Below are 13753 nucleotides of genomic sequence, written 5' to 3'. Positions count from 1 at the left end.
GTCAGCTATAAATTAATTAAAAGTTTTCTTTCTGGAAATAGACAACTGGGCTAGAAGATTTTTAAGGTCTTGGATAAGTCACGAATATAAAAATGTAATATTCATTTTGTGTGTGCATATGTTTCTATATAAATTAAGATACATTTTAATATACATAATTTTATTATAAAATTGAAAAAAAAAACACAAAATGCAGCTTCCTAAAAAACCCAAAATTTAGTATTGATACCAGTTCCTATGAGTGTGCTGTGCTACCATATACAAGTCAAGAAATTAAACCATTAAATATTAAGGAACATTCAACATCAGAAGTTATAAAGTCTAACAGTATATAGTAGCCCCTCAAAAAACTACAACCTGCATTCTTAAAAGACTATTTTCTCTACACAGACTCTTATCAGCTATACAAAAATCTGCACAGATTTTATACTGAAGCTAATATTGAGCTGCACTTGAATTCACATTCTTAGCAAAACAATTGCCTGAGCACACACATTCCACACACATCATTACAGGATAGCCATTTATTCTTCATCTTCGTCTTCTTCCCTATCATCTTCTTCTCTTCCTCCTGCCCCTCTTCCTCATCTTCTGGTTCCTTCTTCTTCTTTAAGTTTGTTGGCCTGCCAGGGCCCGTCTTTCCTGCGTCACTTTTGCCCTTGGCACGGTACGCAGCCGTATCTCATATTTCTCCGTTAGTTTGGCTGCTTTCTGTTCACATGGCCGTTTCTCTTTGGCTGACTGTTCAGACCACATTTCACCCATTTTTTTTGCAGTATTCCCAATGGACAGGCCTGGGTGTTCACTTTTGATCTTTAGGAGATGTCCAGAGCAAAACAGGAAGAAGGCAGATGGAGGCCTTTTCAGAGCATTGGGATCCTTTTTCTTTCCCTTCTTATCACCTTTGCGGGGGACGTAATTTTTCATCTTCCTGTCATCATGAGTTTTGTCACATTTTGCCATGTCTTCAAACTCCAACTTTCCCTTTGCAGACATGGTCTTCCATCTCTCCCAATATTTCTTGGAGAATTCGGCAAAATTGACAGAAGAGTCTGGGTGTTTCCTCTTGTGCTCTTCCCTGCAGGTTTACACGAAGGAAGAATACGAGGACATTTTGCCCCTCGGCTTGTTAGGATCTCCTTTGCCCGTGGTGACAATAGCATCTACCTGGTGTGAGCTCTCCTCAGAGACCCGCAGAGCAGCTGGATCTGACAGAGAAGCTTCCTCCCCAGGACTCTGGTGTGAATTGTTTATCAAGATACATGTTTTGTATATTAAGAGAAATAGTGAATACACACACACACACACACACACACACACACACACGAGGTCTTCAAAAAGTTTGTGGAAAATGTACGTTAAGTGAACACTGCATAAGTTTCAAAATTTTTTTGTGCCGAAGTAAACTTGCATTTTTTCTTTTTCTTTCTTTCTTTCTTTCTTTCTTTCTTTCTTTCTTTCTTTCTTTCTTTCTTTCTTTCTTTCTTTTTTTTTGGAGAGGTTTTTGCTATGGAGTGTGTGCACTCTCCAGAAAGACAGAGAGAGGTAGAGAGACAGAAAGCAAAAAATCATCCCCCCTGGGGAGGATGCAATCCCGTCTCCTCCATTCTCTCATATCTTGGGCATGCACCCACATGAGCCCCATGTGAGTTTAAGTCACCGGGTCTGGGACTTGAACCACAGTTGAATACATGGGAGTCCAGCAACGTAGACATTATGCCAACTGCTGGTCCCAGTAAACTTGTATTTTAATTCCATTTTAATGAACTTTTGGAGTTTATGTGTGTGTGTGTGTGTGTGTGTGTACAAAACCTCCCAGAGGGATTATATCATTACTTTAGGTCTTACAACATCTGTAAGTGGAAGAGCTGAGATTTGTACCAAAACAATGCAGTTCCACAGTGTGTGCCCTAACCACTAAGCTAAGCTATGCTCCTTCTATGTGCAAGAAAACAATCATACTATTTTGTTTGTAAAACATTATTGCTGTTTTGCTGTCTGTGAGAGTTATATGGTGGAGGAATAATGCATCTATTTCATTCAAGGTACCACTAAATCATTAAAGACCATGGTATCATTAAAGTAAGAATATTTTTTTTTCTTTTTTTGGAGAAATTTTTGCTATAGGGCGCGTGCACTCGCCAGACAGACAGAGATAGAAAGTAAGAAATCACTCTCCGGGGGGATGGCCACGCCGCAATCCCTTCTCCTCCATTCTCCTCTCGGGATCTTGGGCACGCACGCACATGCGCCCGGCGTGAGTTTAAGCCACTGGGTCCGAGACTCGAACCACGGTCAACTACATGGGAGTACAGCGACATAGCCATTACACTAACTGCTGGTCCCTAAAGTAAGAATATTTATACCTATTATTTTCTTCTAGAAATAATTACCTGTTCTGTCAAAACCATTGTATGAAGCCATGGACTGGCATAAAAGTAAGACAATGGGACTCGCATGGGAAAGGTCCTAGGTTGAGGTCCTGATATCTCTCTGAGCACATGAGGAGCACACATGCATGCTGTGATCTGAATTAGCTGACTCTGAAGAAGGATCACAGCATGGGGTCGCTGTTGGATATGCCCATTTCTCTCTCTCTCTCTCTCTCCCTCTCTGTCTCAGAAGAAATAAATAAGTAAACTTAAGCACATTTGGCTTAAGCTCTCACAAATGAGGGAGGTCTAGAGCAGCTAATATAATACCAAGACCTCTCTAGTTGGCTATTGTGTAAGCGTAGGAAATATTGCTTCATTTGCTCATAATTAAGAGTGTTCACTTAAATGGTTTATCTTTTCTCTCTCTTTTAATTCCTCCAGTCTGCTCTCTGACTGTTTACATCAGTTGACATAGCAATTAGACGTCTATGAATTTACCTCAATGAAATAATATAGGGAAAACAAAAAGCTATATTCATGAAGATATCCAGTATATCTTTATTTGGTGGGAAAAACAGAGGTCTTAAATTAAGGGTGATAAAGGCAGCTATATCAAAATAATGGAATATTATACAAATATAGTAAATTATCTTTAAAAATCATGTAAAAGCATAAAAAACGTGTGGTTAAACATCCAAGAAAAGATAGTAACATAGTAATTTATAAATATGCATTTAACAGTTTAAATCCATTCTAATTATAATTTACATCATAGCAATTTATAATTTAAAAATAAAAATATGCACTTATAAAAAGAAATGTGCAAAAGTGGAAAAGAGTTCTATTATAATAAAATCCTAAACATTTTGTTATTCTTTCCTCATTACTTGAATTTTTTCTTTCCAATGAATATTTCAAAATTCCTTGACAAGTTCTAAGTTTTCTTTACTGGTTTTTTAGGATTTCATAAGTCGTTAGTGGACTTTTTTTTTTTTCAGTTTTTGCCATAGGGCACATATGTTCATTGGAGAGAGAGAGAGAGAGAGAGAGAAAGAGGGAAAGTGAGAAATCACTGCCCAGGGAGTGATTTCTCACTTTCCAGGGGAGATGGCCCCACCACAATCCCTTCTTTTTATTTTCCTCTCTGAATATTGGGCATTGTTGTACACATGCCTGGCATGATTTTCAAACTGCTGGGTTCAGGATGTAAACTGTGATCCACCATGTAGGAGTCTAGTGCATTAACCTTATTTTTTAATTTGCTATATAGGACATGTGTGCTTCCCAGAGAGAGACAGAGAGGGGGAGGGGAGTGAAAAAGCAGTCCACCAAGTCCAGGACTCAAACCATGATCAGGCATGTGGGAGTCCAGCATCTTAACCACCACTCTCCATGTTGGTCCTAAGACTTCCTATCTTTTAACTATGGGCTTTTCTATTCATTAGCTGGTTGATAGTTTCAAAACCATGTCTGTAAGGATAAGAGAAGGCATTGTAAAGGAGTAATGAAAATGTGCTTTAAAAAAGAAAGTATTTTATTTTGTGAATATATTTTATTTTTTATAAGAGCCTGGGCCAGCCCATAGCACAGTGACTAAGTGCTGTCCAGAGAGAGCTGGATTCTACCTGGCTGATAGGGTTTCAGTCCTGGCCTTGGCAGCATACACACTGGTGTGTGTGTGCAGCTAGGCTCCTGATAGGATAGAAAATTGGAGAAAGGATTGCTGTGTAACTAGTCTCTGTTGGTGGGTGTTTTGCTCTCTCTCACTCTCTCTCTCTCTCGTGCATGTGCACATGCCCTCTGGCATAATAAAAGAAAAGTAAATAAATGAATCTATTCACTACAGAAAATGTTTATCCAGGTTAAAACACTCACCAATATACTATCACACATTAATCAGAAGGCTCCTATATACCTAGTTTTCTTTTAGTTAGAGAATAAATGCATCCTATTAACCTTTAAGTGAGATGGCTCTAGAGAAATAATAAAACTATTTGAGAAACCCTTAAAAATGTGAGATGGATAATATTTGAGCAAAAGTCATCTTGTACTAAGTTGGATTTGAGGAGAAGGAGAAGTATTAGACATTGAACCAAGAAAATCAGAAATAAAACAGTAATACAGGGACCAGCAGTTAGCGAAATGGCTATGTCGCTGGACTCCCATGTAGTCGACGGCAGTTCAAGTCCCAGACCCGATGGCTTAAACTCACACTCGGTGTGTGTACGTGTGTGTCCAGGATCTCAAGAGAAGAATGAAGAAGGGATTGCGGCGTGGCCATCCCCCCTGGGGGGGTGATTTTTTGCTTTCTGTCTCCGTCTTTCTGGCGAGTGCATGCGCCCTATAGCAAAAACCTCTCCAAAAAAAAAAAGAAAAAAAAAACAGTAATACAAAAAGAACTTGAGGTCCAAATCAAATAGAGATAAACTCTATTTCAATCTTGTTCACTCACGTATCTCAAATAGCTACTGAGCACCTATGGTGTGTTGGCATCATGCTTAGGCATGTTAAAAGTATCTGGTGATGTAGGAAACGTGGTACATTGCAATGCCTGCTCAGTGTCATGCTGGGGGGCAGGGGAATGGGAATGGGTTAAATGGGAGCCCAAAAGCAGGGCATCTAGCCCAGATTTAATGGGTTAAAATCTTTCTGAGAAAAATATTCCGTAAGCTGAAAACCCCAAAGTAAGAAGATTGGAGAGAGTGTTCCTGGGAAAGAAAATGTAATGTGGAGAAAACCACAGGCCAGAGAGAGCCAGTTACTCCTGGGGGCCCCGCAGCTGTTCAGTGTGGCTGAGAGTCCTGGTGAGATGGGCAGGCATGGCGCTGGGCCGTTAATAAGAGCAGTGTGAGCTGGGCTTGCAAGCCTGTTCCTGGGCCAGGCCTTCAGATTAAGAGCAATGGGGAACCATAAAAAGGATTTAAACAAGAGAGTGATATTATCAGAAAGATCACTTTACCAGCATTCAGAGAAAAGTCTAAAAAAAAAAAAAGCTGCAGGAAGTGGGGCTTTTCCAGAGTCTCTTTTTCCACAGAAGAGGAACAATGGAGGCTTGGCCTTCTTTTGAAATTCCACAGTGGTGTCATCTACAAAACTCAAAACGCTACACTGATCCCCTCCCAACTGAGAAGAACTCTGCGTACGTGAATAGGAGTACAGTTGTCGAAGCAAAGAAAACTCCAAAACTATCTAATTCTCATTTCCCCCTCAAGAAAAATACCAATAGTCCTTCTTGTGTACTGAGAGACAAAAGAAGCATTGTGTGCTTTCTCTGTCTAATATTTAGGCTCAACATATTTCCATAGAAAAATTGGATTTCTCTCAATCCCTCTCCCTGCATTGTATTTCTTTGAGCAAGCATGGGTATTTCTTCTCCCTTCTTCAAGGCGCTGGAGCGATAAAAAGGCTAGTGTGCACCTAGGAGGTCTCTGCTCTGTTGCACTCAACAACAGTTTAATTTGATCATTATTTGGGGTAAGAAGTATTTCCAAACAATTGTAAGGCAGTGGACTTCACTGTTATCATCATCAATACGCATTCACTGGGGTCCATGGTGAATTCCAGAGATCACAGCAGCAAGGTGATCACCTACATCCTCTTCCCTGCTCTTCCGTCTCTGGTTTACATGGCACATTTTTCTTTCTGTGGCTTGCTAACTTGCTAGCTTCATAGCAAAAGAGAAAAAAGGGGCCCAGTCTCAGCTCTTCTTCTCATTTGAAGTCACTTGTGTCTTTTGGATGTGGAATGGCTGACATCTGAAAACAAAGTGACGGGACTAAGTGATCTTCAGGTCTTTCTAGCTGAAAATTACATTTTATGAGTCAGAAATGAGAACATCAGTCTCCCAGATTGAGTACAACAAAATGACTACAGATACAGATACAGGATATGATAATGATGAATAATTTTTTTAAAAAGGTTTATCAAATAGCCACAGCTTCTGCTTCTGAGACAATGAGGTTTTCTTTCCTGAGGGCCAGGCGCCAGGAGCTTTGGAGAGGCAGGGAATGGGTTGCCACAAGTTTCCTTTCTTGGGGCTGTCTGCTACACCTCACCAAGACTCCAGTCAGGCTTCGGAGGCACACTGACCTTTCCTCCAGACTTGTGTCCGCAAAGGATTTAGCCTCTTCTCCTGAAGGGACCTGAGTAGTGTCAAGGGCCTAAATGGACTTTTAAATTTATTTGTGTTCCAGCTACAATCTTCAGAAAATCTATTGCTCACCAAACCAGTAGACCTACTCAGGAACACACTGATTCTCCAAGCTTCCACACTGGTTATTTTTAGAATTCTCCCAGCTGAAACTAAAAATATTAAAACTTTAAAAAAAGTATTCAGATCTTTAAAAGTTATTGAATCCTAAAATGAAATGTTCATAGATATTCTTAGAAGTTGGAGATGTGGGTGGGATTATGAATATACCAACAAGGGACCAGAAAGGACACAAAGGGCCTACTCTGAGGAAAATTTCATAAATATTGAGTTTAGTAAAAATGAGATGTCAAAATACCCATGGACTAGCCCCAGCAGAAAGCTGTTGGCATCTCCAGGGTTGTAGAAGAGAGGCCGCCTGGCAGAAGCTGGATCTGGAGGGAGGAACCTAACTTCTTCCTCAATAGCTGGGGAGAATAGATACCCAAGACTCTCTGTCCTCTCTCCTTTGATCCTTCTGACTTCTTATCTGTTCCTTTCTTGGGCTATGCCCAATCAATAGCCAGTGGACCACAAGGTGTGGAAGATACAACTCAGAAAGGTTAGCCTCCAAGAAACCCAAGGCAGAGTGCAGGAGAGTAGGGTGAATCCAAAGAGACAACTGGAGAATATCCAGCAGAGAGGAGAGCTGGGTGAGTGGTGTGTGGCACCAGACCTGTCCTGAGAACAAAAGAAAATCCAGCTGTATAGGGAGATCATATAAGATCTGGGCAAAATGAAAGAAATAGGCTGATCACCTGAGAGTCAAGAAATGCGACAGAAAGCCTAAGGAGAGGAATTAGATGCCAATATTGGAGACCAGCTAGAAAAACAGAAGGAAAAGTCATATAGCTGCTAGTGACATAGGCTGGTCTTCATTCTTCATTCTAGGACAGATCTCAAGACCAGACTTCTGTCTCAGAGGAACTTTAAAGTGGTTTTGATATTAACCAGGATTAAGAGTCCTGGGCAGAGTCCCCTTAAAGAATCCATGAACACACAAGTCTCATGACCATTGTTAAGGCAATACAATGCGTTGTGTAAATTTTCAGAGACCTCGCATTGTGATGTACACAGAAGAAAGTTGTTTTAATATATTTTCACTAGCTAAATATTTTTTTGGCCCAGAATATGTAATAATCATAGTCATTTCTGGGTAAATGCAGTAATTTTCTGATTTAAATTCTGTCATTTCAGGACGTGCTCTTCCCTCTTCTTCCTCCAAGAAGCAACAGAGATTTGGAGGATGGGTGTAGCCACATGAAATGTGGGAGGCTACCCCAGGCTCTTCAGAGATGTTTTGTGCTTGGCTGTCCCTCCTGAAATGTACATGTTTGGTCCCTGGGATGGTAACTCCACATTGACTTGACAAGTGATTCAAGCCCTGGCCCTTAAGACGCCCTTTCCATTCTTTATTCTCTAGATGGCATCTATGATTTTCCTGAGCATTGTGAGGGCTTTCTTTGTCATACTTGTTTGTCTATTTCCTCCTGTATAATTGTTGGGAACCTTTTTCCATGGTTTGCAACCAGGTATGAAACAAAACCAAGTTAGGGTCAACAATTTGTTCCCCAAGCTTAGCAGGGCAGAGTTCTGTCATCTATCTCTTCGACCTTGTCATAAACTTCCACACCTGGGACAGAAAGTCATCTCTGCCATTGCTAACACTCTTTTCTTCCACATCTCAGAGGTTCCTCCCTGTAGAGGATGAATGTAGAGGGCAATGAGAACTCACTCGGCAAATATTCTTGTCACATGTCATAGTCTAATGTCTAGACTGCGGCATTCTTTTTATTTATTTATTTTTTTGAGAGAGAGATTTTCACTATAGGGTGCGTGTGCTCGCCAGACAGACAGAGAGAGACATAGAGACAGAAAGCGAGAAATCACCCCCCAGGGGGGATGGTCACGCCACAATCCCTTCTCCTCCATTCTCCTCTCAGGATCTTGGGCACACACGCACATGTGCCCAGCGTGAGTTTTAAGCCACTGGGTCCGGGACACGGACCATGGTTGACTACGTGGGAGTCCAGTGACAGAGCCATTATGCTAACTGCTGGTTCCCTAGACTGCAGCATTCTTAAACTTAAAGGCTAGAAATTAGACCTGGTTGTTTTCCATTTCTTCTGATAACCACCTCTCTGTTAATCCATGTGGTGAATAAATGGGATCTGTGAATTAAAGGCTAGTTTCATGGACTGTGTACATACTAGGTATGGACACTTGTTGGACAGGTGACACTGTGATAGATGGAATTTGCCTTAAAATATTTAATGCTCTATCCCAGAACTGTGTGCTCTTATAAATTTCTCTACAGTCTACCCTCTTTCTGAAATCAACTTTCAGAAAAATGATCTGATAAATACAACCCTAATAAATGACTCAAGGCACTTAACATAGTATTCTTTCTACATGTATTTTGATTTGAAGCAAGAAAATAATGAAACAAAGGAATAATTTTCTATAAAATTCTCAGCATCTGTATTAGGATGGATAATGATGTTTTGAAATTAAGGATTGTCTTCAATCATATCATCTATATAATTACATATATAATTGATTAATATTTGTTAAAATAGTTTTAGACTCCAGGACAAATCCTAATAGATAAATTTAAGAGGAAAATTTGCCTTTATTATAGCATTATTTTCATCATATCACTAATATGACAAGAATGCAAGAATTTTGAAGATAAATCCTAATTTTCTAAATTAAAGGAATTAAATATATACATATAAGCACTAGAAAATATATATATACGTTTAATATTTATACTAAAACATATGTTTTTAAATGTTATAAAAGTATATATATTAGAATATTAAGTAGTATATGCCTTTAAATTCCTTTTAATATATGATTCATAGGCTAGTTATATGTGTACATCTACTATACATATATACTACTAGGTCATCAGGAAAGTCATGACATATTTTTCTGTTTTTCTATGCACGAATGCGTCATTACTTTCCCAACAACCCAAATATGTGTGTATATATCATGCATGTTACACACATATACACACATATACTATAGACATTATACGTTGCATATTATGCATTAGATATGTAAAAGAATACACATATGTGTACATTTCCTCATTTAAGTTCTTGAAAGCTATGGGACTTAAGAATATTAAGGCAGGGGCCAGATGGCGGCCAGCAGTGAAACATGACACACTGGGAGGCAATCCCACATGGAAAGGTTCCTAGCTTAAGTCCAGAGACATCCTTGGGCATGCCAGATGCACCCTGAGTCATGATCTGGAACTGGCCAAAGGCTGGGTGTGGATCATGGGGCCAAGACTCTACTACGAATGTTCTCTCTCTCTCATGGGGGAAACATATGGATAACCTGGGGCGTGGAAAGAATATTACAGCAAATATGCCATCTTAAATATTTTCCCAAACAAGAAGTTCCTGACCGGTGCTTGACAATTTTTTTCCTGAAGAACCAAATATGAACATTTCCGACTTTACAAGTCATAGTGTTTGCTGCAATATTCAACCTTGCTATTGTAGCACAAAAACCACCATAGACCATACTACATGATGAATTTCTCCATGTTCCAATAAACTATTTATGGATATCAACAATTAAATTTTACATTATTTTTATGTGTTATAAAATATTATTCTCCTTTTTACATTTTTAATCACTAAAATTATAAATACCATTCTGAGCTTGAGAGGTATTAAAAAAACAGATGGATGAACCTATTTGACTCACAGCCAGTTGTTTCTAGATCTGTAATCTAGACTTAACCTTTCAGGATTTCCCTGGCAAACAGTGGACAGTTCCCAGGGTCGAGTATGTGTTCTGGTGACAGGCAGACAAAGGTGTCACTGACGAAGGTAGAGGAGTATAGTTTAAGCACATTACCCATAGTGATAAGGACCCTCTATTAGCTTTTTGAACTAAGGAAACAAGGGTGAGTCTGAGTTTCAAAATCCTTTCCACCTGACTTCTGGGCATCCAGTATGTTTTACTTTAGAATGTCATTTTTCTTCCCCCCCCTTTTTTTTCAGATTCTTTATTTTTTATTTTATTTTATTTTTCTTCTCCTCCTCCTCCTCCTTCTTCTTCTTCTAACATTTGATTACTATACATCATTTGGCTTCTAAAGAGAATTTACCCAACATACAATATTTCTCAGGATAGTCCAGTTGAAAATACTATACATGTTATCATTAACGAGTAATACACCATTTCTGTATCCCACAAATGTCATGCCTCTCCATTTTCCCTGGCCTTGGCTCTGCTGGTGAAAAGTGGAGAAAAGATGCCAATATTTTGTGAGCACTCATTTTTCTATCTGACCTGTTAGCATCTATAATGGTGATAGAAACACTATGGAATGTTACTTTTTGGGGGGAGGGGTGTTTGTTTGTTTTTCTGTCACCAGAGAGAGGTAGACAGAGAGAAAGGAAGGTAAAGTGAGAAATCACCTCTCCCCTCCCTCGGAAGGATGACCATGAAGCAATCCCGTCTCCATTCTCCTCTCAGGATTTTGAGACATGCGTGCACACATGTGCATGTGCACCTGGTGTGATTTTCAAGCTTTGGGGTCTGGGACTCAAATTGTGCAGTTGGCTAGGTGGAATCCTGAGCCTGAACCTCCATGCTGCCTGCTGGCCCATTACCAGTTTTTAATGGAAAAAATGCTAAATTGAGATTAAAAGACCTCGTTTTTAATCCCTCACCTGACTGACCTTGCAAAAATTACTACAACTTTTTGGGCATCAGTTTATTTATTTGTATATGTGTTTTTAAAAGGATCTTGAAGATTTACCCAGCTGTATAAACAAATTATAGGTCTCCTTATGTCAAACATCACTTTACTGACAAGACTTAGGTAGGAAGTACATTTTGCAGGAGATATGGGCAAACTATGGCCAGACCTGTTGCCTAGTGGTTAAGAGAGCTGGATCCTACATAGCTCACAGTGGTTTGAATCCTGGCCATGGCAGCTTGAAAAACATGGCAGGCACTTATAGATGCATGTCCCAAATCATGACAGGATGGAGAAATGGAGAAGGGATTGTAGTGTGACCATCACCCCACTGAGGGATGCTTTCTCTCTTTCTCTCTTTTTCCCTCTCTCTGTCTCCTGATGACTGGAGCACATGCCCTCCAGCAACTAAAAGAAAGAGTGATGGGCAAAATATAGGAAGATATATCCGAGTGTGGAAAATGTAAATTTAAGTAGTACATTCAGACTTGTACATTTTTATTTACTGAGTTTTCTGATAACAAAGAATTAGGAGAATCTCAGCTATGGTACTTTTTCTTGCATTTATTTTTCTGCATCTATAGGTTAGCTGTTTAAAGAGTCTCTGGTTTACGGTCCATTTCCTTGAAACAAAAAACCCACGTTTTTATAAAATTTGTGCATTAAGACTTTGAACCTGCAGATGGTGCTATGATCCCATTTTGAAATTATTCTGCTTTCTAGTTTAAATTCATAAGAAAAAAATGTAGTTATTTGATTTAATTTCTTTTTATTCAGAGGCTTTTTTAAGATGAATTATTTTGTTTTATTTTTGCATTTTATTATAATGGGAGAGACTAATCCTACTATGAGAAAAATTTACTAGTCTTTGTGAATGTTAAGTGCTTATTTAGAGCAAATAATCAATGCTTATGTCTTTTTTCTTTTAGATTTATCTGTGACGCTTCATTAGCTTACCTTGCTGTTATTCTTAGATGAAATAGCTTTGCTGGGAATTGGATGACAAAGAGCTAAGGATAAAAAAATTCACATGAGGTCCATTTCAACCTCTATTTTGTAATGATCAGGTAAAAAAAGATTTCCTGGAATTAAGCCACAGGAACTCTGGCTTAAGTCAGAGCTGTCAACTGGGAAACAAATTTCCAGACATTTTGAAGTTTAATTCATTTAATTTTTCTTGTAACTGGATTAGAAAATGTGATTAAGCATGGCAGGATATTCTTTTACTGGAGCGGGCTGACTTTGAATGAAGCAAATAGATACTAAAATGTAAAAGTAGAAGAAGAAAGAGAGCTTTAAAGGCATTTTCCCTTGGGGAACGTACAAACAAAAATGTAAAGGCATATACACTCTAGAAAGGTTTTTAATAAAAAGGTAGCATTTCAGTTCGCTGCCCAAGAAATTGTTCATGTATCTGGATTTTTGCCTTAAACCCTTACTGGATGAATGTGAGGCTACTTTGAGTTTAAAACTCACGAAGAAATTAAGTATGCCTCAAAGTACTACATAACTGCTTTCCAACTAATTCTTTGCAAACATCTGTCAAGTGATTGAGTCAGAAATGTTGAAAAACTGGTGTAGATGTGTGTGTGTGTGTGTGTGTGTGTGTGTGTGTTGGGGGAAGCAAACGAATCATTTTACATAGTAGAAGGACTTGTAAAAAAGCATAAGAATAACTTTTACAAAGGAAAAATGTGCATTTTGGGGGAAGCAAACGAATCATTTTACATAGTAGAAGGACTTGTAAAAAAGCATAAGAATAACTTTTACAAAGGAAAAATGTGCATTTTGAAGTAAACAGCATGAGTACTTATTTTCTGGATCATTTGGTGTAGTTTATGTGAAACTGCATTGGGAATTAGGGCATTTTATACCATTGTGCAAGAGCACTACCACTCCTGCTTTCTACAACAGTGTATATATTACATGGCTTAGGGACTTTCTGAAACTCAAGTCCTGGGATTAGTTTTACCACAATGGTTAAATAATAATAGGTGAAAAGTTATTTCTTGATTCTTTTCAAAGTAGGATAGACTTAAAGAAAGAGTAAATCAGCATCTACATGAAGAGCATAAAATTTTAAAAAGTACTAAGAAAATGAGCGTTTGTAATAAAGAAGAGCGACACATGTGTAAACATGATAAACCTAAGTATGGGCTACTCTCTATTTATTTCTGCACGTGAATTCCTGTCATTCTCTTATTTCATTACGATAAATTAAAAATAACATTTCACCTTAACTTGGTTCATTTTTGTTTAAAGAAAAGTAAGTTTCCTCTTTGTATCTTGCATAGTTAAGTTATTCACTATAAATTTATATAAGTCATGCATAATGACAATTAAAGAAGAACTTCAAGCCTTTTTCATCCCGTGGGAGTACTACTGTGACGTCTTTCAGTGAGCTTTGTGATTGCTCATACTCAAGTGTAAGCCCTATAAAATCATAGGTTTTGAAAT

The 13753-nt window shown here is 38.6% G+C and overlaps 1 pseudogene; it reads right to left on the bottom strand.

The window, feature by feature from the left end:
* Positions 1–524: 524 nt before the first annotated feature.
* On the bottom strand, positions 525–5927 carry LOC102483816 (high mobility group protein B2 pseudogene; annotated as a pseudogene).
* Between the last annotated feature and the right edge of the window lie 7826 nt (positions 5928–13753).

This window comes from Tupaia chinensis, unplaced genomic scaffold (assembly GCF_000334495.1).
Source record: "Tupaia chinensis unplaced genomic scaffold, TupChi_1.0 Scaffold000014_1, whole genome shotgun sequence".
Classification (NCBI taxonomy): Eukaryota; Metazoa; Chordata; class Mammalia; order Scandentia; family Tupaiidae; genus Tupaia; species Tupaia belangeri.
The sequence above is the reverse complement of the archived record's forward strand: the minus strand, read 5'-3'. Positions and strand labels throughout refer to the sequence as shown.